General features: G+C 32.9%; 1 long non-coding RNA gene across 1 annotated transcript in view; it reads right to left on the bottom strand.

Annotated features, from left to right (window-relative positions):
• The window catches only part of LOC105151830 (uncharacterized), a 33225-nt gene extending 19627 nt beyond the window's left edge, over nucleotides 1-13598 (bottom strand). The window contains exon 1 of the long non-coding RNA XR_015547985.1: nucleotides 9138-13598. This is a non-coding gene — a long non-coding RNA (uncharacterized LOC105151830). The remainder of the gene's footprint in view (nucleotides 1-9137) is intronic.
• Nucleotides 13599-27201: the final 13603 nt, after the last annotated feature.

The raw sequence follows: 27201 nt of genomic DNA, 5'->3' as shown, positions 1-27201 counted from the left end.
ATATTTTAAGACTATCATCAAACAAGTCTTCTTTGTTTAAAGATAATCGTTACTTAAAAGAAAAAGAAAGTAAACTGATTGTGAGTAATCAATCATGTTTCTCAGCAGAATAATATTTTTCTATGTGTTTTCACTCGCTTACGAAAATCGTTTGTTTGTGAGGTGACTGCATTTATTTCCATTATGAGCGTGATAAATGGAAATAATGTAATCTTAACGTAATCCAAGGAGTCCATACGACGAAAAATCCCCGATGGACTTCATCGAACGGACACACTGTTTGCTTTTCGATTTTCATTGGGACTGAATGTGTCATAATTATTATATATTTTTACTATGACACAATATATATACAATCGGAATTTTATTTTCCACATAACGAGCTAACTCTGCCTTTGCGTTATCTCGGCCGAGAATACAGCGATTAAATTAGAACGACGGCCTGCAGGCAGCGATAAGAAATAAAAGGTTAGGATTATTTTTGTAGCCGTTTTTTACGTAACGTAATTTTAATTCTCCGCAAATAGAATGATGCGCATACATAATAAACTTGGTTTACGTCACGCCGCGCGGCTAAGGTCAATAAAAATCAAACAATTAAGTGTTGCCGGTGTTCCACGCTTATCTCGGGGACGTCACATTAATAAATCGTATTATCACGTCGCGATCGCTTACGCCGATCGTTATTTCGCTGTTAAATCGATCGGGTATTCTTTTCTATTGATCGAAAGGCGGATCTGCGCGAGAGCGCATTATTCCCGGCATGCAAATCGCCTTCGCGAGCAACATTCCGTTTTCCATCGCGGCACATGGTCGACGACATCCACGGTCGATTATCTACGAGCGTGATTTATGCGAAAGTAAAATAAAGTTCGACAAAAGGAACGCGACGAAGCCAAGGTTCGCGCGCCTTTTGCCCCCCATGTCCTTCGTTGTAATCCAATTCACGGACGTCGTGCGCACCATTTTTTTCGTCTGGATTAAACTCGGCTGTAATTTACGTCGGAGTCTACACGATAATTTCCGAGGGAGCATGGCTTTCCGCATTTTTTCACGCTTCCTCCACGCGACGCCACGATGACGTCGTTGTAGACAATAAGATGCGCGCGAAGATCAGTTCCTCGATCATTGCGATTCTCGAGAATACGTATACACAGAGAAACACGTACTGTCGTGTTCAACAATTATTTGTTTCAAGTATTTATATATCTGTGAATTTATCATAAGTTTATTACAAGCATTAAGTTTATTTAAAATGTATTCTCCTGGAGTTTGATATTTTAATCAAGATTGTTAAAGTATTAAATCATATTCGATTTGTTTATTATATAAAGTCGCTTCTTCAATCAATTTTATTCTTGTTTTGAGTACGTAATAATGAATTTTTATAAAATTTGTAATAAGTATATTTTAAGATTGTTATCAAGAAAATATTCGTTAATTAAGAGGAAGAAAGTAATTCGAGTTAATCACTCTTCTTAGTAATAAAATATTTTTCTGTGTGTGGATTATCTCGAAGTTCGAGTTGGAACGTTATTGTTGGATTAAGACGTCAGAATTTGTAAATTCTGGTTACAAAATTTCTTAAATTTATATAAAATTTTATTATCTACTCAAACAGAACACAAGTCATTATAATATCAAATCAGACGTCAATATAACTTCAATATGACGTTAATATGACTTCAAAATAATCACAAAAAGTCACTTACGATTAATCATTTACGATTCATTTTAATTTGATGTCATCGTGATTTGTTATTCTATTTGGTTATACATAGTCGGAAAATTTTTGTTAAATTAATATCTATTTTAATATCTATTTTACATCTTGCAAACAGTTTATCATCCTTGCGTTAGTTGAACATAAAGTAAATATGGTAGAAAGTAAAACAAACATTACGCAAAAAATGTAACACTGACACAATTTGTGAGGAAATTGTTGAAGCATATTTCTTCAATAAAATTAACATTTATAATATATTAAAATAGATACATTTAACTTCCATTCATTTATCTTAGAATTTACATTTTAAAACTACATTATTTTTATGTTATTCGTTCACAAATTGTTACTTTAGCATTAAAAAATGTCAATTTAACAATTAAATATCAATTTAACATAAATTATTCAAGCAACCACATTATGTTAAATTAACATTCAGATATGTTAAGAATTCAAGATAAAAGGGTCGGTTTTAAATACGTACATATAGAAAAATATTATTCTCCTACTAAGAAAAGTAATTACTCTGTTTACTTTTTTTTTAAGTAACGTTTATCTTTAACAAAGAACATTTTCTTGATAACAGTTTTAAAGTATATCTACTACGAATTTAAAAAAAATTCGTTACTCAAACGAAAGTTTTATTTTCCTTTGAAAACCGTTACAAAATTTTATTAAAGAAACGATTTTAATAAGTAACATTGAAGAAGCAACTTCAAACTTATTAGGATTCTGAATACATAAAAAATTTGACGCTCGTAATGAACTTACGATTTGATAATATGAACTTTTAAAACACTTGAAACAAATATTTAAACACAATATTTTCGTGTACAAAATATTTTTCACTATGTAAGATTCCTCGACAATTTTTCGAAAGAAAGTACTTGTTTTAAGTTTTACGTGTGATAAGAGTATCTATAGGTGCCTGGATCTCTGTTTTTCGTTTCGGGGGGTTTTTCTCATAAAAAAGTGCGTCGAAGTGAAGATAAAAAAAAAAAGATTAATAAATACTGCCGCGACAGATTAAATAATAGGGCGAGAATCGATCGGACGAGGGTCGCGTTCGAGCTTGTCAAACGTAACTTGCGAAACGGACGTTACGGAACGTGCCGCCATTCATCGGGTGCATCTTACGAGGCGACATTGTGCTGCATTCCGTTGTGTAACGTTCACGTGCTCACGTGTGAGGAGTGCACGCTTACCCGTGGAATTTTTACGTCGTTAAGTAGAGCTCGTTAAAACGCGGCTTTTTTTTTCAACGCTGACGAGAGCGCCGAGGAGAGGAAAAAAAAGCCGATTAAGACGTTTTTATCCGTTTGAATAATACCGCCGCGTCACGATTGTCGGATTCTTCCGCGAGCTGAAAGACGTATAAATCGACAACAATGACGACGGCGGCTTCGTCACTCAGATAATATTATAAGATAGAGAATACTATTATTAGAACGAAGGTCTGGAGAAGCCCTGGAAACGAGAGATGAAAATTTCGAGGCTATTTGCACGATTGGACGGACTTTGCGACTGCATAACTTCTTCCTATAATATCTCATCGGTTGTGTAACGATCACGTTTTCCGCCTCAAGCTCCAAGATACACGCGAAGACTCAATCAGCGAATGGATGAACGATGTCTTTTCCTTCGAAATCTTTCCTTTAGACGTAAAACTGATCATTCGCGTGAACCTTTGATTCACAAGGTAAATGTCTCAATGACCGAGCTAACAGGAAGGTATGATCAGTTTTACATTGTTATTGATAATTAGATGGGTGAGAATATGAGCTTGAAAACATTTTTTTCGCCATAATTAATGCAATCAAAATAATATTTTGTTATTTTAATAGAAAATATTTAACTTCTTTGCTGTTAGTTGACTGACTAATATATTAATAATTATAAATGTACTATAGATTTCTCAATCACTGAGCACTTCAGTTATTGAATCATTCATCTTATCTGCTTTTTATTGCCACGAGTTTCGTCACAATCGAGCATAATTCGTTACGAAATACACGGGTCTTTTCCCGTTGATGTTTGGGTGCTCCGCTCGGGTTCCATCGTAGCTTCTTCTTTTTTTAGAAAAATAAATAACGACAATCATAGCTAATTGCCGCCTCACTTGCGACGTATCACTCGCTCGATCGGGCGTCTCGAGCGGATGACGCAAGCGGCATCGATTACGGATATCTTTTGAAAGTGGCGCAGTCCGTCTAGTCTCGTCCCTTCGATCGTGCACCTGCCTCGTCGTCCGATTAAATCCATCGTTGCAACTTGATTTCGCAGATTGCTGGCCCTGCCGATCCCTTAGAACGTTCGTCGCTATTCGAGCGGAACTTACATCGCTGAGCACGATGCACGGAAATATTAGTCGGTTTTATTTTACTTAACACGAGAGTTTGTCGACGTTCGTCGAACAGCAAAGCAACAAAAAATTGTATATTATATATGTACAATTATGTATGACGTGCTTCTCTTATACTCTTTTGAAATTTTTAGGAATGTTTTTCCGCTCGGGAGATACTTCGAATGATTGTTTTATACATGAAACGAACGATTTTGCTGAAGTATATAAAAATTTAGTTAAAATACGGAAAATACTGAAATTAATTTTTTGTCGGATAAAAATAATTGTGTAAAAAGCTGAAGTAATAATACTGCAAAAAGTTTTAATATTCTAATAAGCAGCTTAAGCGTCCTGATTGTTTTGGTTAATAATTATTTTGATTGATAATTATTTTGATGGTCCAACAAAATTATTTTCGATCTGTATCTAAGTAAATTTTTAGATATTTTAGCAAAATAATTTTTTTTCAATAACGTATTAAAATTAGAATCGAGAGGAACACTTAATATGCAGATTAGAAACACTTGAAGCATGCCACCCCGACGATGAACTTCTTCGATAACATTTTCCTATATTATAAATATAAAATATATATAATATATTCTCTCAAGACTTACCGTGTCTTAAAATTATATATATTAAAATTATATTAGAATATATTAATTATAGCATATAATACAATCAACTTGATTAACTCCTTTTACCCTCGTAATTTATTGAGCCTTGGAATATTATTTATATTTTCTATTTTAAAGTATATTTTTTAAATATAATACTTACAATTATTTTTAATAATACTTAAACTAATATTTTGAAAAAGTAAAAATTCGAGACGTATTATATTTCGAACGCTGCGTTGAAACTTTCCGCGTCGTGGCTCTTAACGTTAATTCTCGTGAATCACAAGTTACCGCATATAGCGTGATATCTATTTCACCCTCCATGCGTGTGCACGCGTGCGGAAGTGCGTGGCAAGATCGCGGACGCGTGACACGTGCGGGAGCGGAATACGTGATCCCGCATGCCTCCATCGCGAGTAATTACACGTTTAATCGGAGGTCCGCGTCGCGAATAGTTAGTGGATATGGATGTATCATGAGTAATCAAAGCGACGATCGTTTGCGATTTCTGCACTCGCTAGGATCTTCCCGACTAGAATTTATGTCAGGTTAACCTTATAAGGACCTTTGGTTGACATAAGGTAATCCTAAAGAAGGTACACCTAACAAGGTTCTCATCAGGTTTGAGTATGATTGACCTTTGTAAGGTTGTATGTTATACGAATCTGGTTTGGTTGATCTAAGTTAATCCTGAATAAGATACACCTGATATAAAAAGAAAATCTTCGTCAGATTTGAATATGGATGACCTTTGTAAGGTTGTATGTTATAAGGACCTGGTCCTTTTGGAATGTGATGCTAAATTAATGGCATTTGAACAATTTTCGACTTGGAAATTTATCCAGTGATTTTAGTAGGTCCGAGCTAAGTTAACCTTATTTCATTACCAGGTCCTGATGAGGATTTTATCAGAACCTTATCAGGATCTCTAATGAGGCTATCCGGATGAGAATCCGACTGTTGCGTTACATGACTGATTAGGTCCCGATGAACTTACTTTATTAGGACCTGATAATGAAATAAGGTCAACCTGATTAGAACCTGCTAAAATCCTTGGATAAATTTCTAGTCGGGTTCCTTGCTCCCGTTGCCTTCTTTGAGACATTGTTCGATTAATCGATTTCGTAATTTGTTGTCGCAAATAATAATGTAATGCGACTTTTACGAGAGAGGAAAAAATCGCTATGTTCAGCAGAAAAAGCAACTTTGCAACCGTTGTAAAATTCTTTAGTGTGATCGATTTTGCCCTGAATTCCTCACTGAATTTAAATGCATACGGACGGTTTTGCTGAAGTATATAAAAATTTTAGATAGATACAAATCCGAAAAGAATCTTATTGGACCAAAATAATAATGTAGAGCACTCAATTATAAGCAATATTGTGAAAAATCTTTGCAAAAAACTATTTCTTTGACAATATTTTTGAAAATCACTCTTTTTAAGTTTGTATGGTTTTGATGATATTATTAAAGACCACCTTTTTGAGCTGCGACGACATTCTAGCAATTTATTTGAGCGTTTAATCATTTTGTAATTATTAATAATTATTTTATATTATATTTTAATATTTATTTTTAATTCATTATTCATTATTTATTATTCATTATTCATTTTTATTTTTAATTTCATTTTTAACTTTTATTTTATATCATAATTATTATATAATTATTTTGATGTGGTGCAACATTTATTTCCAGATCTGTATATACCTAAACATTTAGAAACTCCAGCAAAATCGTTTCTTCCATATTCGTGAGCGGATTGTCGCTCAAGATAATTGCGAGCGTTAAGTTACGTTAAAATGAACCTCTTCAGCTCGCTAATCGCGACAACAATGCATCTCGAGACGCGATTAGTCGACTCTTTCATCTCGGAGGCACGTGTTTACCGCTGTTCTCGATATCCGTTTCTTTGTGCCCATCGTAACTCATGAGACCCGCCCGCTCGTGTATGATCTACATATCCGACCTAGTCCAGTTTTTCTCTTCCTTTCAGTGGTTTCGCAACAGCCAATTCATTCCATTTTCTGGTTCAATTCATTTGTGCGAATTGCACTTCCAACCGCCGTTATGTGTGTGAATTAAATCCGTCTCGAATTTGATAATCGTTCAGGAATTTGTTCTTCCTCTTCGTAAGATTACGATCATACATTTGTTGTCCACGAACTTGATTTCAGATGGAGTTTAAAAAAATACATATTTTTATTGTTTCAAAATGAAAAAAAAAAAATCATTTAATTTTTAGAGGAGAGGAGAGGAAAGGGACGCTGGGGGAAAAAGAGAGAGGAGGAAAAATCGTGTCGTTACGTAATGCCGGCTCGAAGTAGGCGAGCTACGTTACTACGAGGTGTGGTGCATAGTAGTCACGTGCTGCTCGTAGGATAGCTTTACAGCCGGCGCTAATGAGAGAGATGCTGTGCCTCGCTAACGAGGCTGTCTCTTCGATTACTCCTCTCGGTTAACTCAGCTCGTTGGCTTCTTGGTATATCAGGTGCGCAACTAAGTTCTCGCTGTTATTTTGATGGCATCTTCATCAAAATAACAGCGAGAACTTAGCTGCGCACCTAACATATGGCGAGGTGTAACTGAGATCTTTGGAACGATATGTCGTTTTGACTTTTAAAATGAAAAAAAAAAAAGTCATTTAATTTTTAAGCACAGTTACATTGATTTAAAGTATCCTAAACCCGCAAATTTAAGGAAAATATTGGAGCGAATATCGATTAAGATATTTGAGAATGCTCAGTGGCGTTTGCATTGAAAATAGTTGAGCATTTATGTATCGAGCCACACTTGAGAATTATATATAATTTTGATGCATTATATAAGGCTATAGTTTTAGATTTATAATTTCAAATAAATAAAACATGATAATAATAATAATAATTATTATTATGCTTTATTCATTAAATATGTATTAAAATTGATAAAAATAATTATTATTATGATGATAATTTTAAATACGTATTAAGTAATAATAATAATTATTTGTTATTATTTGTAAATTTTTCCTTTTTCCCTCTTTTTGCATGCACTTTTTGATTGCAAAATTGCTCACTTTATTTCTGCAGTTTATAAGTCGTGTTTAATTATCGACTGTGAGAAAGAATGATCACATCACCGAGTAGCAATGATCTCGATATTAATCGTTATCGAAAAGGTCATCCGGTTTGGTTACGTATATTGGCTATATACTTGACATTATTCGCTGCATCACGATGCAAATATACGGCGCGATAGCAAGATTAAAGTCGCGTTTGCCGCAACGTGAGTTGTCTTGACTGTATTTTTAGTCAATTAAATTACAGCCTGCCTGCCACTGGAATTAATCCCGTTCAGCAAGAACGATCAAGTAGCGATTCAGCACTTTCATTCATTTGCACATGACGTTACCTGATTATTACCAGTCAGATATCTACTCGTATATTAATCACTACGAGAAAGCGCATGTTGTTTCACACTGTTAATTTGTAAGTCTTCGCCGTCGTCCAACTCGCGGGGAATAAATTTTGTATCGTCCGTTTTTATTGGAGATTCTATCGCGACTGATTAAATAAAACTCACCGCAATGAGAGCACTTATTATATATACAACATAATAATATACGTAAAAAGTATTGCATTAGAAACTGTATATTTAATTAGAATCCACAAGAAATGAATAATTTTGCTGAAGTATTTAAAAACGAGATCTAAGATGCAGAGATCTGAAAATAATTTTTCTTACGTTATAAAGTAATATGGAAAACTTAAGTATGATGATCAATACTGCAAAAAATTTTGACAGTTTCTTTACAGAATGTTGGCTAATTTAATACTGAATTGAAAGACAGTGATTAATTATTTGCTCAGTAATAAAAGTATTAAAATATTATTTAGTAATGTGTATAAAGTATTAAGTATTATTGTTCGGTATTTTTAGTACTTTAAATAAGTAATAAATTAATATCTTGCACGGAAATGCCAGTTTTGAAGTAGCTAAAAATTTATCTATATACAGATCTGAAAATAATTTGGTTGAATTATCAATATAATTACAAAATGAATGAATTAATTATGTACGCTCAAACCGGTTGCTAAAATGTCAAAACTTTTTGCAGCATTGCTTGAAATTTTCATAATTACTTTTATAAAGTCTAACAAAATTATTCTCAAATCTGTGTTTATTGCTAATTTTTAGATACTTCAGCAACAAAATTTCTTCCAGTGCAATAATAAATTGGCCAATATAAAATTGGTTAGCATTGGACTTTCATAATTAAGAGTCTAATAAATCAGCTTGAGCTTATATAATTATTTTGATAGCCTATCAACATTACTTTCAGATCGAACTAAATTTTCAGATACTCCAGCAAAAGAGTTTTTTCCGCGCAGTTAACAGAAACGTTAGAAAACGTTCTGGCTGTGTTAGCTTAACACTTCTATATAGCGTGACAGTACTACGTTACCCGCGACTCAATCACAGCTTGCAGTTGTGAGCCGTCATAGCGTCCGAGGTGAAATCACAGCGTTATGAAATCGACGATGGTACTCCGTCGAAGTCCATCGATCGATTCTGCTTTTTTTCCTCTCGTCCGCCCGTCTTCCGTCGCCGTCGCGTCCCTGCGTTCTGCACGGCGATCGGATTCCGCCTCCGTGAGTCATTCACACACGGTTTTCAGACACGTGACACGCGGTCGGCCGTCATTGATGTCTTGTCGCATGCAAAAACGTATTATGGCTTACGCGCCGCGTTGCATAAGCGAATCGCGAGCCCCGAGCTCGTCACGTTCCTGAAGGTGAAAGAGAGAACGCGCTAATTGAAATCTGTGCCTCGTACACGTGACCGGAGCTGATTTCGCGAAACGCGAGTCCCACTGATTTCGATGAAAGCTGCGCAATTTTCTTTCGAGGCGAGATGTCGTTCTGGACACACACAAGTAGTCCCGCAAAGTCTATTTCATAATAATTCTTAACGCAAGTTCCGTTATTATTATAACGCCACTGCGCAGTTTTTTTGTCTTTTTTTTTTTTACCATAGTAAAAGAGCTACGCAGCGGCGTTATAATGGTGATAACGAAATTTGCGAGTTAGAGTTGCAGAATAAGCTGTTATCTTTGAAAGCTGCGCTGATATATCTTTTTTTTATTTCAAGAGTGACATAACTAAAAAAATTAAATTCCCAAAAAAGGAGAAAAATTAATTTTAAATCTGAGAAAATTCTCTCTCTCTCTCTCTCTCTCTCTCTCTCTCTCTCTCTCTTTCTCTCTTTCTCTTTTGGCTCATTAAATATAACTTTACATACTAAAATTATAATATAATTACTCATTATATTCTTACTCAAGTTGTACTGATATCTTCTTCATTTTAAAAGTGACATAATTTAAGAAATTAAACTTTCAAAAAAAGAGAAAAATTATTTTTGACAGAAAATTCTTGACTCATTAAATTCGACAAAAGAATACATTTCCGCAGAATACAAATTAACGCATCAACATTATAATTTCTTACTCAATTTGTGCTGATATATCTCTCTTACTTTAAAAGTGACGCAACTAAAAAAATTAAATTCTCAGAAAGTGAGAAAAATTATTTTTCAACTTGACAGAAAATTCTTGACTCATTAAATAACATCGACAAAAAAATACATTCCCACAGAATACAAATTAACAGTATAACATTACGCATTAATGCTGATTTTTTTTACTTAAGTTGTATCGATATATTTCTCTTACTTTGACACAATTAAAAAATTGAATTTCCAGAAAAGGGAAAAAATTATTTTTAAACTTGACTGAAAATTGACTTATTAAATAATATTGACAAAAAAAAATACATTCCCATAGAACATAAATCAACAGTGACTACGTATCAATGTTATAATTTCTTACTCAACACAAGTATGTAGTTGCTTTCCAGTAAGAGACAGTGATTATTTCATTTTTATTTGATTGCAGCAAACAACAGGGATGTAATGATTCACTGTTATACTGTGTCATCTATGTTTCTTATTTCTTACTAGAAAGCATTCCATGTAATCTGTTATATGCAACATGTGTTATATTTATATTGTTGAGTGGAAAATTATAATATTGGTGCATTGTTATTATTAGTTTGTTTAATGTGATTAAATGTTATTTTTGTCACTTTTGTTTCACCGTTAATAAAGAGCCATCTGTTTTTAATTGTAATAATTTGGACGATTTTTTAATATCACTCTTTTGAAACTATTTTTTGTGATAATTTTTAATGATTTTTTGTGAAGTAAAGGTGGTTCACTTTTGATGATTGATAAGGTAATATTACATGAATCATTTATGGGAATTTGAAAATTACGTTGAATTTATGTATCAGTTTGAAGTAAAGATATAATATTTATGTTTTAGGAGAAACATTAATTTTTCATCACCGATTTTAATTGAAGATATTCAACTAAAATCGGCTAATCACGATTGAATGAATTAGATCGCGTTTATATAATTGAACGTGCTAATTTCTAAATCTAAAGATGTAAAATTTGATAGAAGATACGAGACTGTCGGTTTTTTTGTAATTATGAAATTAAAATTGAAATCAGTGGGAGGGATTTAAGACTAGATAAATATCTTTTCTTAATAAAGCTCGAGTATATTATCGACGTTACATCATCGTTACATAACGCAAAGTCGTTTCATTAGCTACGACACCAAAAACATGAAACTTCTATTGTATCACGGACTGTGCTATCTTTAGCTCGTTCGTTATCGCGGTGGAATTCGATCTGAAGAGATCATCAAGGAATCGTCTCTGGCGATTGCGCCAGCGGTTTCTACATTTCGGAATTACATAATCGCTAGTTATCGTAACGCAAATACTAAAAAATATAAATGCGAAGAAAAACGATGTACGATATCGCTCGACTTTTAGCGTCGTTAGAAATGAGCGTGACCTTCAATAAATACGTTGTGGCCTGTCTAGCAATTTTTTTTTTTAGCTTACCGTACACACAGTAGAATTTCCATCATCATTCATTATCATAAATACATAATGATAAAATGTTGTGTAATACGATTAGATAAGACTTTATCCTCATGGGTAGTATGTATGAATTGTGCAATTTTTATTTACATTGTAGCTATTTATGTCATTGAAATTGTGTTGAATTATAACAAATTAATTAATAAATTATACTTGATAATTTAATTACGTGTAATTTTAGATTTATTTTTTACAATATCATTTAAAAGAATTCTGTAACACCGATGATCATCATATTGTTAAAGCCATGTCAAATTATTCTTAATTAGAAGTATTTTTAATCATTTCTACAGCTCGCCACTGTTTCTATAATATATTGTTAATTTAACTAAAATAGTGGAGTCCAATAATTTAAAAAAATTAAATTTTCTTAATTTTCTTAATTCAAGAAATGTATTAAACTTAACTCAATTAGATTTAATTTATTACGTACTAAGAAAATATTGGTTAATTTAACTAAAACAATGGAATCAAATAATTTAAGAAATTCATTAAATTTCAGTTTTATTACATTATACGATTTTAATTTAGTTACATTGTTAAATGTTAATTAAACCTAATTTTAATTAATTTTAATTATTTTTAATAAGTCATTACTGCTCCACTAAAATAATGGAGTTAAACAATTTTCAAGAAACGTATGAAATTTAACTCAAATTTAATTCATTATTTAGATGCATATGTTATATAAATAAACATTATTTATTTTGAAACTAAGCAACTTAAGAAAAAAATTGATTTACATTTTGATTGATACACATGAAAAAATAACAAAATATTATTTAACTCAAGGAATTGGATAACAATTGTTTTATTCATCAATCTCGAGTCGTATCAACACGATCGGGCGTCTCTTCGCTCAAATATCTTCCGGATTTCCTTTTCGTCGTCGAGCATTGTTGACAAAACGGGATCGAGAGCGGGTCGACCGTGTGTTTTCGAAACCGACGCTGATAAACGTCGTCTCGCTACTCGACTTTAACGCTTTTTGACGTAAGAGGGTCATTGAACGCGTGGCAACCGCTCCGTAACGTGCAGCGATAAACTTTAGACTCCGGCGTTTGCGTACTCGTGAGAGAGAGAATCCATTGTCGTTGCATAACACACGCCGAGCGCGGAGTCATCGCGCGTGACGGAAATTGAAGATAGCGATGAAAGCGCGTTATCATTCGCTCTTCCCCTTTCAGCCTCCACAAATAACGGCGAATCGATAGCGTTCTGTAACAATCTCGCGCCTAAGACACTCCAGTAAGAGGCGAACCGATATAAGATGCAATTGAAGCTCTATCAAATTATGCCCAATTTTGAGTTGTTTTTTAAACCATTTTTATGGATCGCTATTGCTGCTGCTCAATATGTCGTTAATTTAATTAACTAACATAATGGAGTGTTAAATAATTTATAATAACTCAAGAAAATGTATTAAAAATTAACACGATGTCAATGGCTTATTTCGAGCTCTAATTAAATTAATTTTGAATTAATATGATTAACAAACGTTTCGGCCTTTCTCAGTGCGACGCAGAAGTACAATCTTAAATTAATGCACAAGGAATAACGGATACAATGAAAATTTAAAAACCATCAATGGTGAAGTGTCAAAATATAAAAAATAAAAAAATATTTTAAAAAATTTCGAACGCCAATAAGTATCCCGCCAAATAACAATAAGATAGGAACATTTGGATGCTTCAGTCAATAGTAGATTAATTATATCGATAAAGATAAATTTGCCAAATTCCTCGATTGAGATCGAGAATCTAGTTTATCACAGACTTGTATCATACGATTTAAGAATTCTTTAGTTATGAGTATTTTAAATGTATTAAATTTTACAGCATGATTGCTGTTATAATGCCTCACCAGTTTACAATATTAAATAAGTGATTTAAAGATGATTAATAATATATAATAATAAATAATAATATTATAAAAGTATAAAAAATTAAATAGTTTCAGATCCTCAAATCCCTGAGCAAGTACAGAGATCAAATCTATATATATATATATAAAATTGATGCTGAACCTGAATTTGCATCATCGAAATAATTCGTGTCCAATTTTTCTGATATGAGAAAAACGTTTTTTATTATAATTTTTAATTATATAGTATAGTTTTATTAGAATTAGAAAATAAATCAGAAGTATTGAGAGCATTTAATTTTTATTTTTTATAGGTTTTTTGGATCTGTTCCAATTATCATCAAACTCAAAACATTCCTATTGTTTATCACTTGTTACCTAAATTATTAAAAAAAATGCTGCGTCTTAAAAATGCTATTATCTTAAAATTGGCAATATTGATATGTTATCTATATCTTAAAAACTCGACCTGATGAAATTTTTCTGATATAGTGGCAAATTCTAGCATCCCAAAATACGGTAAAGAAAAGTTTGTTTGCTTTCTTTACACTAGAAAAATTATTTAAAATTTGTGAACCAGTTATCCATGCTGTATTTGTTCAAATGTTGCAATTTCTTATATATGTTGCAAATTTTAAAATTTCTAAAATTAATAACAAAAAACTTTGGTGAGTTCCAAGGATCCACATATTCTCTAGTGTGTCACAAAAAATATTTATTTCTGTTTCGAATTAAACTCTATTAGTTTAAATCGAAATGACTTTCTAAAGTGACGACTTCGAAAATTCCAATAATTGATTCAGAATCTGAGGCACAATTCTAAATTTACACTTAAAGACTCAGATATCTGATGATTATACTTTGTCCTTTTTGATTTAAATGAAACTCAGCGAGTCTCTCTCTCTCTCTCTCTCTCTCTCATCTTTCTTCTTACAATTCGCAACATGAATTCGAGATTTATTGGCCACGTTATCGAAAGACTTGTATTGACCTAAAGAAGAGAGAAAGAGAGTGAGATACATGCCTAGCGTCTAAATATAAGTGTACGTGTGGGCTTTTACCGCTGCGATGAATTTTATTTCCGTCGTAAAATCAATCTACGAGAAGGGCGAACGGACGATATAATTAGCAACGGTGGAAAAAATGGCCGTCAAATGGGGCGGTTAATGCGCCCTTCGGTCAAAATAAATGCGTTGCGTTCGTCTTGTAATAGGGATCGATCGCACTTTATTTTCAGGACGAATCTTCCTCTCTCGTCTTTGCGTACGCAACGCAAAATGTCCAATCGACAAGATGTTCAGAATAATATTTTCGAAAGTTGCAGGTTAATTTGGAAATTGAGAACTCGTAAGTATTTTTCTTTCCTCGATTCTGCAGACTTCATATCACGAAACGTAATTATTTCAAAAACATTGGAAATAGGAAGTGTTGCAGAAGTAGAATAAAAATTAATATGAAATTAAAGAAGATCTTTTGAGTCTAATAATATATGTATATATATATATATGTATATATTATATATTGAAAGATTTTTCGTATACTTTCTTTGTTTATACATAATTTTCTTCATTTGATGCTGCAGATTTGTGTAACGAAACGTAATTATTTGAAAGATAATGGAAAATGGAAAAGTAGGAAAATATTGATGTGGAATTGACGAAGATCTCATTACGATTTTTGGTAAAACCCCTGACAGTTTCTGGCTTCATGCGTATTAAGAGATATTCATATGTTTATATTTCATATGTTTGCTTCCTTGTACCTACGATATAACGTATCAACTATAATTACATCCTTTGTTTCGGAACGCAACTGCGTCAAATGCGAGCTCGGTTTGTGTGCCAAAAACGCAGGCCTTTGTGCGGACTCTGACAGACGCATGGCGAAGGTCGGACGAATATTTTTCGCTTTTTCCTGCAAAATGTTGATTCATTTGTGTTCCAAGATATCTTCGAGATTGCATCAGCACGAATATCTCCGTCTTTTCGGCATTGCCTTATTCCTACCTCCAGTCTAATCGGAATCTGGCAGAAGTTCAGCTCGGGGTCTAAAGTCTCTCGCGAAAAATATTCATAGAACGAGGATTATTGCGTTGAAAAACATGTAAAAAAAAAACATGCGAAAAATACGAAGACGATTGCGCGCTACTTTATGCAAGATAAAACTCGCGCTCTCCATTCGATCCTTTTTTTTTTTCCATCATCGGCTTGTGACCTCGCGATGCAAGTGCATTCGTTGCGCAACGCTGTGCAATCACGAGCGAATTGCGTTGCGAGAAGATTTAAAGTAATCTTCTTTTTTTTTTTTTTTTCATTTAAAAAAGCTTGAAAACGTCAGGACGAATATAAAGTGGCTTTTAGATGATTAATATTATTGCACAATATTTCATATTGCGCACAATATTAGCGATCGTCCGAAGGCTATTAGCCCTCAGAGAGGGCTGTTTTTAAATGTTTATTGAAGCAGATATTAATAATATTATGCAAAATAATTGTACAATAATAAAGGCTTCTTAAGGTGATTTCCGCGTAATATTATTTTTTTTTGCATAATATTGAGTCATTTAAAAAGTATCCGCGGTTTTTTCATTCAAAAATTGAACAAAAACCCGCGGATACTTTTTAAATGACCTAATATAAGCATTATATGGAATTATTATAGTTATCAATATTATTGTGCAACATTATAGACATCGGAGAGACGCTAGACTGTTTGTTTTTAATTGTCCATAATATTGTGCAAAATAATCGTACAATAATAAATGAGTGTTTAGAGACCACTTAAAGTGACAAACGCAATTATTCTTATTGTACGATACTTATAAATATTACGAATTATAAAAAGTTGTCAGTATTATTGTATAACGTTATAAATTAAAGACTAATAAGCCTCTAAAACTATTTGTTTGAACTGTTTAAAAGCGGCATCGATAATATTGTGCAAAATAATCGTACAATAATATCGATCATCGCTTAAAGCGATGGACAATTATATTGCACAACATTTATCAATATTTTTAATTATAATTATCAATATTATTGCACAATATTATTGATTGGAGACTACAATAATAAGCCTCGAGATTGTCTGTTTTGAAATATTTAAAGAAAATATCAACAATTTTGTACAAAATAATTGTACAACAATATTGAGCACATCTAGGAGCCACTTAATGTATTTTAAAATTTACGTGAACACTCTCAAGAAAGTGGATCGATCGAACCTCGATCTGTATAAATCTTCAACGACCTAAACAGAACAATAAATCGCGATATTATCAAAATGATGATAAAATCAATCATAAGTGATTGAAAGAAAGTACTTTTAATCATCCTGGAACGTTGTTAATCACCTTGACGTCATTTTTGCTGTCACGATGTGTTTTGCTGCGGAGAGATACATTTTTTTCTCCACGGAATCGGCATTGTTCTCTCTTCTGACCTGGGAATATTCCTTCACACTTTCGCAGCGCTGCTCGTAACTGCAATCGCGGATCGCGAAGGCGTTTCCGAGTAACGACTCGCAGTTAACCACGAGAATGAGCGTCATCTCGAGATATCGCCGACCTTGCGCCGTCGCCCCGCGAAATATCGCGAGTCGGCGAGCGTTGAACTTTCGGTCACGTGTCACGTCTTTCGGCTACGAAGACGGCGATGACGGCAGAGACGGAGAGGTCCTCCTCTCTCTCGTCTCCCCAATCGATTCGCCCTCCGACGTTCGGTGCATCTCGCGATAACAGTTGCGTCATGTTGCGCAATCATTGTTTACGCCTGCCGTTAGCAATAATATCGGCTGTCTTGCGAGCGCTCGTTTTATAAATACAGGGCATTTTCATGCGTGGCCGCGTTTCTAGACCATCCAAGGCGCCTCGCAATAACGGAAAATTATTAATCGGTATTACGGATTTGAACACGAAACGACCCGTTCTGGGTAGTTTTAACGTTAGGCGAATCTTTACTAACCAAGAAGAAAATAATTTTTAACTTATAACAGGAACACATATTTTTTGTAACCTTCAAGAAATACATTAATTTTTAGGACCCGTTAATAGTTTTTATTATTAGATGCGCAATTAAGTTCTCGCTGTTATTTTGATGCAAATGCCATGAAAATAACAGCGAGAACTTAGTTGCGCACCTAATAGTTTTCTTTTTTTAACCTGAGAATAGTTACTCGAGGTATTTTTATATCGAGGTATTCCAGTAATAAGAAAGTGTAAGTTGTAAAATTGTTTCTTTTTCCTTTTTTTTTCCTAATAATTACATTCTTTACGAACCTTTAAATACGCAATTCCATCGCAAAACTTGCAGTAAAAAGGTGTTATGTTCGTTAAAATTTTTATTTTTAGAAATAACTATTTCACAATAAGCTACATATCGTATTTAATATTTGGATTCTACTTACTTTTTTTAAGAAAAATTGTAATCCATATGTACAACATTTTGAAATGTCAATAAGAACAATTAATAATATACGGTATAATATTGTTAACTGTATACAGTATAATACGATTTTAATTGGGATGTAAAAACACTTCAGCCACATGTACTTTTAATCTACGAAGTAAGACTGTTTGACAAACACAGATAAAATATCATTGATAGAATTTATTTCTAAATCTTATTAGATATAAACATGCGTCAAACATTTTTTCACAAAATATTTTTTTAAATATTCCCATCAGAGTCATCAAGGCTCACATGGTCCAGTTACGAGATAGTAATTCTTTCGCAGCCATTTGACACCATTTTGATGTTATGATGACTTTAATGGTTCCGCCTGGAGTATCTCGCTCTAATTTCTTGAATACAAAGAGTTAATCAATCAAAGGAAAAACGGGTGAAACAGATCGATGGGGGAAGACGATCGAAATCTTTCTTCTTTTCTCTATATTTTCCTTCGTCGTTTATTAAAAATATTTTTCTTTCCTGTTGCACCGCGAAAGCGCATCGTCGTGTCGAAACTGCAGGTGCAGCATTCAAAATTCGCGACACGGCACGATCGATATGCACTTCTGAATTCGCATTCCTTACGATTCATTGTCTCGACCATTGTTTGACACTTCGCGGGGCGATGCCGGACGGTTCGACGACCGACGATCGCGCATTCTCTTATCAAAACACGGTCGAGTATTTTCGCAGCGTGGTGCAGTCTAGACTTTTATTAAATAAACAGAGCCGCGCTGAGCTGGCTGCCGTTGCGAGACAAATTGCGTAGGAACTGTTGAACCCGATGAATGAGGATTGCTTGATTAGGCAACGTGTTGTCAGCTATTTTTATTGTTGTTTACATTAATGCTTACTTTATTTTGCTGCGCTTTTCATTTGAAAGTCGTTATCCCACTCCGCATTTTCTTAGCTGGCAATTTATTATCTTTTTTATTTCTTCGGTATGTATAAATATATGTTACTATTTATTACTTTTATTTTAGGCTTCAAGGTAGCATTAAGTTGCCCCGTTTCTTGAGGTGTATTTTTGTCTACTTTATTATTTTCCTTACAGACATCTATTTTTTAACATTGAAAGACGACAATTAATTACTATTTTAATTATTAAGAGTATTATTGTTTAGTACTGCAATTAATTATTTCTTTCAGTATTATACATTTAATATTATACATTTACTAATACTTTTTGTTTTATTTGTATTTCAATAAAAGTTATTACTTCATGACTCCCAATATTAACCTTAGTATAAAACAGTATAATTAATTAAATCAGTAATTTAATGTAATCCTGTGGGGGATTATCTTAAATCTTTTTTAGAAATTGCTAATTTTATTATTTTTTCAAAAGAAAAACTAACCTGGAAATTCCTGAAAACTAACGACGAAAACTGAAAATGAATAAAAAAAAATTAACAGGCAGAAGTTTCAAAGTACAATGTAAAAAATACTGTCAGTTTGTACAATTAAGATAGTGGAAGATTATCCTCGGTGTTTAGAGAAAAATATATAAGTATAAGGTTAACTGATATTGCTAGATATTTCATTAGGCAGAACAATCTTGTAAATATATCTACATGCATGAGTTTTAAATTAATTCTGACACTCGACAATAACGCTGTTAACACGATCGATAATCGATGTCGAAGAGGAAAATGCGCGCAACGATGCACCCGCGAAACGACCGGCACTTACCGCTCGTTTACCGAACCGGTCGTGGATTCCTAATTAGAATCGTTCGCTCGGAATAGTATCTTGCCAATTAACGTGTGAGTAATAAATCACCGCTTTTATCTAGCGTTGAAATTACGTAAGCGCGCGCGATTAACATACTAACTGCACTTTGCGCGCGCGAATGCACATGTTTGCCTAGTTGGCGTTGCGTCTTTTCGCATTTTTCAATCTCTCGCTTGCAATTAACGCCTTAATCGCCGTTTAATTAACACGTAATTCGAAATATCGATTAAATACAAAGCGGACACAAATACAAAGTTTTTTACGTTTAATTTTCGGGTGAAATTCTTCGAAATTTCTTTATACATTAAGCAGCGGTCCATTTTACAAAATTAAATTTACTTATCCATTATTCCTTGAATTTTTAAGAAGTATTTCGAGTTCTTCGTAAAAACAGACGCGGCTAGAGACGACACAATTAGCCTATACAACGTTATCAAAGTCGTACGATAAGACGAGCCGCAAATATACAATGCATGTGAAGATGCAAACGGCGTTAATTCGATGCGTCATCGAGGTGGACGACGATTATTTCGTTTCGCCTCGCTAAGATAGATCCGGAATCGGCGTTCTTTTCTTAATAAGATGGATCTCTAGATATTAATAAGTACAGCGCAAATAACTGCCATTTTTTATCTGATGACGGACCATGTAGCACAGAATCTCGCTGCAACGTTACTGTAATATATAAATCGTTGCTGTAATACTGCTGTAATAATCTGTGCTGTATTTACTAAAGAAAATTGATTTATTAATCTCAAATACGTGGACATAATAATCAGATTTTAGTGAAATATGAACAATCCATAATTTTAGTTACGGTAGCTAAAATTATAAATTGTTCATGTTTCACATTAAAATCTGATTGTTTGGTAACCAGACACATTTGATTGCGTAAATTCTAATGAAAATAACAAAACTTTTAGTTGGGAAATGCTAGATTTAATTATGATTACTTAATTATCAGGTTTAATTATGATTATTTAATTATAATGACCAGGAATTCGGTTAAATGTTAACTTTAAATTAATTTGTTTAATTGTGTAGCATATTTCTTGGATTTTTACTTAATATTGTTTAAATTAAACTTGATATAAATTTAACTTAAGCTTAATTAAAATTTGCATACATAATATAATTTAAATTGTGAAAGTAATTAATTTTGTTCTCCAAATACTCTACTAAATTTCCAAAATTACATGTTTCGGTTGCCTCGAGAAGAGCTCTTAGTAAGGCAGCCAAAACGTGTAATTTTGGAAATCTGTTATTTGAAATTTTTCGATGATGTAACATTGTTAATTTAAGATTAATTGTTTCTTTTCGCCACTTTTCAAGACTGGCTAAATTTTTACTTTTTCGAGTGAGATTCCACTCCAAAGAACGTAGAGAGATATTAAAGAATTAAATTACTCTTCGAACGAGAAACTAATTAAAAGGAATGCGCTACTCTTGTAAATTTAGAACTCCAGATAAGACTCGAAAGCAGGTGCGAAACGTTTCGATATCTAGTTAGCGTTTCCAGACATTTTCCCTCGAGACACGGAGCCGCGAGTCTCCGCATTTTTTTTTCAAACGCATTTTTTTCCCACCCGATCGCGCCTGCGTTCCGCGAGATGGACGCGAAATGTCGCGATATTCCCGGCGGCGGAATGGCTATATTTAAATCCCACGGTGTTATGTATACGCTGTTACATCACGCTTCATTTCTCTCCATTCCCCTCTCTCTCCTCTTAGGATTAAAATAGCAAATTTGCGCGACGCGCGGAATCGTAGCGCCGAGATGATAACGGTCGATCTGCTCGGGCTAGCCGCGACCGGTAAAGCTGCCGATAAGCAGGCTCGTTATCAATTTCTGACAGCGACGACTGCAAATATGTTTGCGCTCGAACGTGGTGGACTGCATCATCATCCCCGACAAGGTTTTCCTCGCCCTGTTATTCGTGTACCACGCTTTCACCTCGTTCGAACTGCATTGTTACATTGTTGCGATAAGGCATTTTGATGGCGGTTTATCGAACTCACTCTGAAACTCCTGGTTTCCATATCCACAAAAAAAATGTTTAATTTAAATAAAGATTAAATTAAACTTTAAATTAATTTGTTGTTTAATTGTGTTGAATATTTCTCGGTTGATTTTTATTTATTAAATTGTACTCAAAATAAATGTAACTTAAGCTTAATTAAAATTTGAATACATTATATAATTTAAATTAAAAGTAATTAATTTTAATTAGCTTTAATTATTTGGTTTAATTAAATATAATTAATTCAAGTATATTATCAAATTGCTTGTCAATTTAATTGCTATTACATGTTCAGCTTTTAGTTTAGGATCGTGTTTTTAAGATTGGCAAATAATCGACGCAGTTTGTTTGAACTAATAAAATATTATTAAGCATTTAAGAACCGCTTTGACCGGAAAAATAGTCTTTTTTTACACTGGAGTCTAATTGCATTAATTAGAATTCTGGTTGAAAATAGAGAAATCAGAATATTTTCCTGTTGAATGTATTATAATTGTAATTGAGGTAATCAGAATTCTGAATGATACAATCAGATGATCTTCTGATTCCATTTTTTTCAACGTACTTATTTTAATTAATTCAAGTTTTCATTAATTCATCAACTGTCTCTCTTGCAAGGATTACGAATAGACGCTGTTAAACATGAATCCAAATCTAAAGTCGTTTATTGAAAATTTTTCACATCGATTGGTCTTCGAATCGTTCGGCTATGTATATTAGTTGGATGGATTTAGATCATAAAGAGACCAAGTTGTGCTATTGTAATGTGCGAGAATCACTTATCACGTGTTTGTAGAGTTATTTTTTTTATTACAGCGTTTGCGATGAATCGTGTAGATAATCTCTCTGTAGATAAAAAGTCAAAGGAAATAATTGAAAAATCCTCGCCGATGCTTACGACGACTGCGATTGTTTGATACACTTGTAGTCACACCTTGAGCTGCGATTATGTAACAAGCAAACGATGAATATTAAGCGAGCAATAAACAGCAGTGTTTTTTTCATTTCGCATCGCCTAAGGTTTAATCACGTCTGTAATGTGAATTAAAATAAGTTCCAATTAACTTTATGTTCTCACCGATCTCATTAATTTTCTTTTATTTCGTAAATTGTAGATGATTTGATTTTTATGAAACTTGGCCTATGGATTGATGATTTCTTTCGAATTTCTTCGAATCTGAAGTAAAATATAAAAACTCAAAATTGTCGACAGAATTTAAAAAAATTTGATTATTATAAAATATCATAAAATGTTGCAGATTTTAAGAAATTTTTTATTGCAAGTATGTATAAGACAAGTTTCCAGTTTCTTTTTTCCATTTTTCGATTTCATCTTTTCGATTTTCAAACTGACTTTTAACTTTTTCGAAATCATAAATTAACAATAATATTGTATCGTATTAATGTATTATCATTTTTCACTCGAGTATAAATGTAGGTAGTATAACACATATTAATACAATACAATACATAATAATTACATTATTATGTAATTACATTATTAAGGAAATTATAACATTAATGTAATAAAGTTGGTTTGTATTTTGTGGAAATCTTTGATATTATATTTTCTTTCATAGAAGTACATTTTCGCCATTTTTGGGCTATATTTAAACGCATCCAAGAACCGTTTAAAAAAAAAATTTCACGATAATCAAATAATTTTTTTTTAATTTGAATTTTGATGCCAGAATCGAATTCGGCGATCCCGAAAAATCTCGAACGTAATATTTCCCACAAGTTACATTATTAGAAAACTTCGATCCTCAAAGGATTAATAAATCGTTCAATTAGTGACGAAAAATGGTACTCGTTAAGTAATTGGGCGTTATTTGACGCGATAATAAATTGCATGACCGACTAAAGGCAACGGCGAATCGATTCTGGGGAATTACGAGCCTATAAATTGCAGCGCGAATATTGCAGTTTTGTCGATCGGAATTAGAGAGAAGAAAAACGAAACATCGCAACAAAGCCTTGGAGTGACATTAATCTTCGTACGAGTAATTGTACTTCAGTTTTCTTTCGAACGCGTTGACGCATTTAAAGTCTTTTTTCATTCATTCTTTACTAGCGCTCAATGTATTTGCTCAAGCAGAACAACAACATGACGTTAATAACGTTATTTTGATGTTAAAATGAATTGTGAATGATCGAAAGATGAATGAATACAATATTAACAAATTTACAAATTTTGAATAATTTTTAATGCAAGAAAAGGAAATAACTTTTTTTTTAAGACTCCTAATCATTTATCTTCAGATTGATGATGTCAGAAACAAGAATACACATAATTTTTGCAAAATGTATACTAAAATATAAATATTTTACAATAAAATAATATTTGCATTTGACAGAATACACTTGTAAAATACTTGAAGAAGCACTCGAAAATAATTTGTAGAAAACATTTCAGTTCCCAACATTGATAAATGGTTAGAATAAAAAATTGATTGTTCTTGAAATATTCGGGATATATAAAGTTTACTTTCTTAAAAAAATATATTAAAATATACGATTTTTAACATTACTAATGAATTTCTTTTACTTGAAAATGTTTTTATTCGAAAACCAAGAATTTTAATGTTTTATAAAATATTTTCTACCGTAAACTTTTTTTTTATTTAGAATAGAACAAATCATATTTATCTCAATTTGACAGTTTGCTTCGTTTTCTGATTAAGCATAATTAAATTTCAAATATATGGTTATTTATTGATTACCAGAACAAAAGGAAAGTTTTTGGTATGTTTTAAGGTTTAATCGATTGCAAATATTATTTATTAATAAAAAATACATTTTAATATAGTTTACAAGAATTTTCTTTATATATTTTTCTCGTCTCTGACGTCACAATCCAAGGTGACTTCAATAAGTAGGCAGTAGATAAGTAGGCTTAACGTATTGTGGGTGAGTTAGAATCTGTCGCCAGAAATTTTATTAGGATGAATTTTAAAGATCTAGCATATCATATCAATTTTATGATATAACATGTCATTTTTATGATATACACGTTATTTTTAAGATATACAGCATTTCTTTTCGATATTCTGAGTGCGACAAGTGATAAGCAAAGCGAACGTTTCTAGATTCAAGATTTGATGACAATTGAGAAATCGTTATCGGGATGATAACAGGCAATTTTTAGACTCTAATATGTAAAACCTTCCCAAAGTTATATAAAAAATAAAAATTAAATCGCTCAATATTTTGCTTTTTAATTTCAATGAAACTGAACTACTACATTTACAATATATATTGGAAAAAAAATGTCTTTTCTTATATCTCAAAAAAACCGGACCTGATGGAAATATTTCAATGGCAGATTCGGGCTCGAAAATTACCTTGGAAACAGCCTTCGTATGTTCTTGCACAGCCTTGGCTCAACTAATGCAATCATTTTGAAGCCAATTTGATGTCATAATAACTTTATGTTTTATTTGAGTTGATATATAGATAACTTTGTGTTTATTGCACTCATACGATTCTTCTAAGGAGCGTCAGGAACGCGATAACGTGGCACGCACAAGCGCTCGTCTATAGTCTAAGGTTAGGTAATTGACGTAATCATCTCACAATAGGTCATTCCGCAAATAGAAGCTTTATTCATAGCCGCAAGTCGCGTTTTTCCATTGTAGTAGAATTTATTTATCGTCACTTTAAACCTGAAATAGATGTTGGAACCTAGATTTATTAATATCCCGATTTTTGCAGGTTGATCAGACCGCTCTCGAAAATATTATTTTCACAGTTTCATGCTCCTCCGAGCTCGAGATCGCGAGTGTTAGTTCCGGTTACCAACGATTATTTTCCAAGCAGTTATTTTCCAAGCAAAACAACAATAGGTCACGATAACGTTAAAATGAATCGTGATTGATCGAAAAGTGACTTGGATCAGAATTCATAATTATAAATAGTTTTCTGTCTTTGACACTGAGAGTGTAATTAATTATAGATATTCATATTTTGAATTAATATTATACAGATCTTTGTTTTATGAACCTGTTTAAAAAGTCTTATTATATACATTTAACGATTTATAATCTCTAATTTTTAATTATTAGCTAATCTTGAGATTGTCGAAATAATAAATAATTTATAAATTACCGTTGCATAGATTAAAAAATATTTGAAGACTATAAATCCTTATAAAAATTAAAGATTGACGAATAATAGAGAACATTTATAAAATTGCGATTATTTATCAAATAACGATCGACTATAAATGCCAGTCTTAATTATTTTAATGTCATCGTGATTTTTTTGTTCTACTCGAATCGAGATTTACCAAGCAGATAGATATTACTTATTGGTGTTCTAGAGCAAGTTTTCTAAGAACAAACTTACAATTATAAAAGTAAAGTAAAAATCGCAAAAGGAATATGTACAAAGTTATATTATACAAAGTTACAGACGATATTTTAACTTTTAATTTTCTATTAATTTTTCAATCTATATTTAATGTATAATATTTATTATAGTCTATTATAGTTTGATTCATCAGGCCTTATAAAATGAATTACTCTCTTTTAATTTATATTTAAATCAATAGCTAATAATTAAGAGAAAGGAAAGCACTTTGCAAAAAGATACAAAAAACAGGAAAAATAAATAAACAATAAGAGTCGCAACGAGGAGCATATAAGTCTAGATGATTTTTGCCTAATTTTTCTTTATTCCGAAAATAAATATAAATACAATGTTTCCGACCATTTAATAAGATAATATCTGGTCATCTACGGTCATCTACTTAAAATTTCTCACGATCAATAAAATAAAATTTGCCGCAAAAATAAATAAGGAAGAGTAAAAGGAGGCCTAAAATTCGCGAGGTTCCCTCGGTTCGCAGGCGCGCTTTTTTCTGCCTCGCGCGGTTGACATAACAGCCGGCGGCACGCGAGATTGCGGGGGACCCGGTGACTCGAAAAAGTAGGTTTCTGGAGCAGTTCGAGGGGGTCCGGGCTGCACGCTTCGGAGAGCCCGCGAGGAGGAACGCGAGCGGTGGAACGGAGCCGCGAGATAAGTGTTACGCGGCATGCAACGCGAGTTAGCACGTTGGCTCGTTTTTCCATCGAGGGCCACCGCGTTATTTTTCCCTGGGCGTTATCTCCGCTTCGTCCAACAATAGCGCTGCCTCGATGATAATTACGTCCGACTGCAGTGGTGCCTGATGTTGCGGCGCTGATGACGATGAGCAACGATTCCGAGTCGATTCAGTTGACGAATTAATGGAAATTCATGTGAATTATTTTTAATTGAATAGAGAGAGAGAGAGAGAGAGAGAGAGGGAAAGAGTTAAAAGAAATAACAATAAATAAAGGGCGTTTTTTTAACAAGTAAAAAGTCACCAAAAGCCATGTGTAAATTATTCAAGCAAGTACATTCATAAGTATAAAAATCAATTAAAATGTATACAGTTTAATGAAACGCAGTTGTGTAAGGCGGACATA

The sequence above is a fragment of the Acromyrmex echinatior genome, chromosome 17, assembly GCF_024713525.1.
Source record: "Acromyrmex echinatior isolate Ae372 chromosome 17, ASM2471352v2, whole genome shotgun sequence".
NCBI lineage: Eukaryota > Metazoa > Arthropoda > Insecta > Hymenoptera > Formicidae > Acromyrmex > Acromyrmex echinatior.
This window is presented reverse-complemented; position numbering and strand designations above follow the sequence as displayed.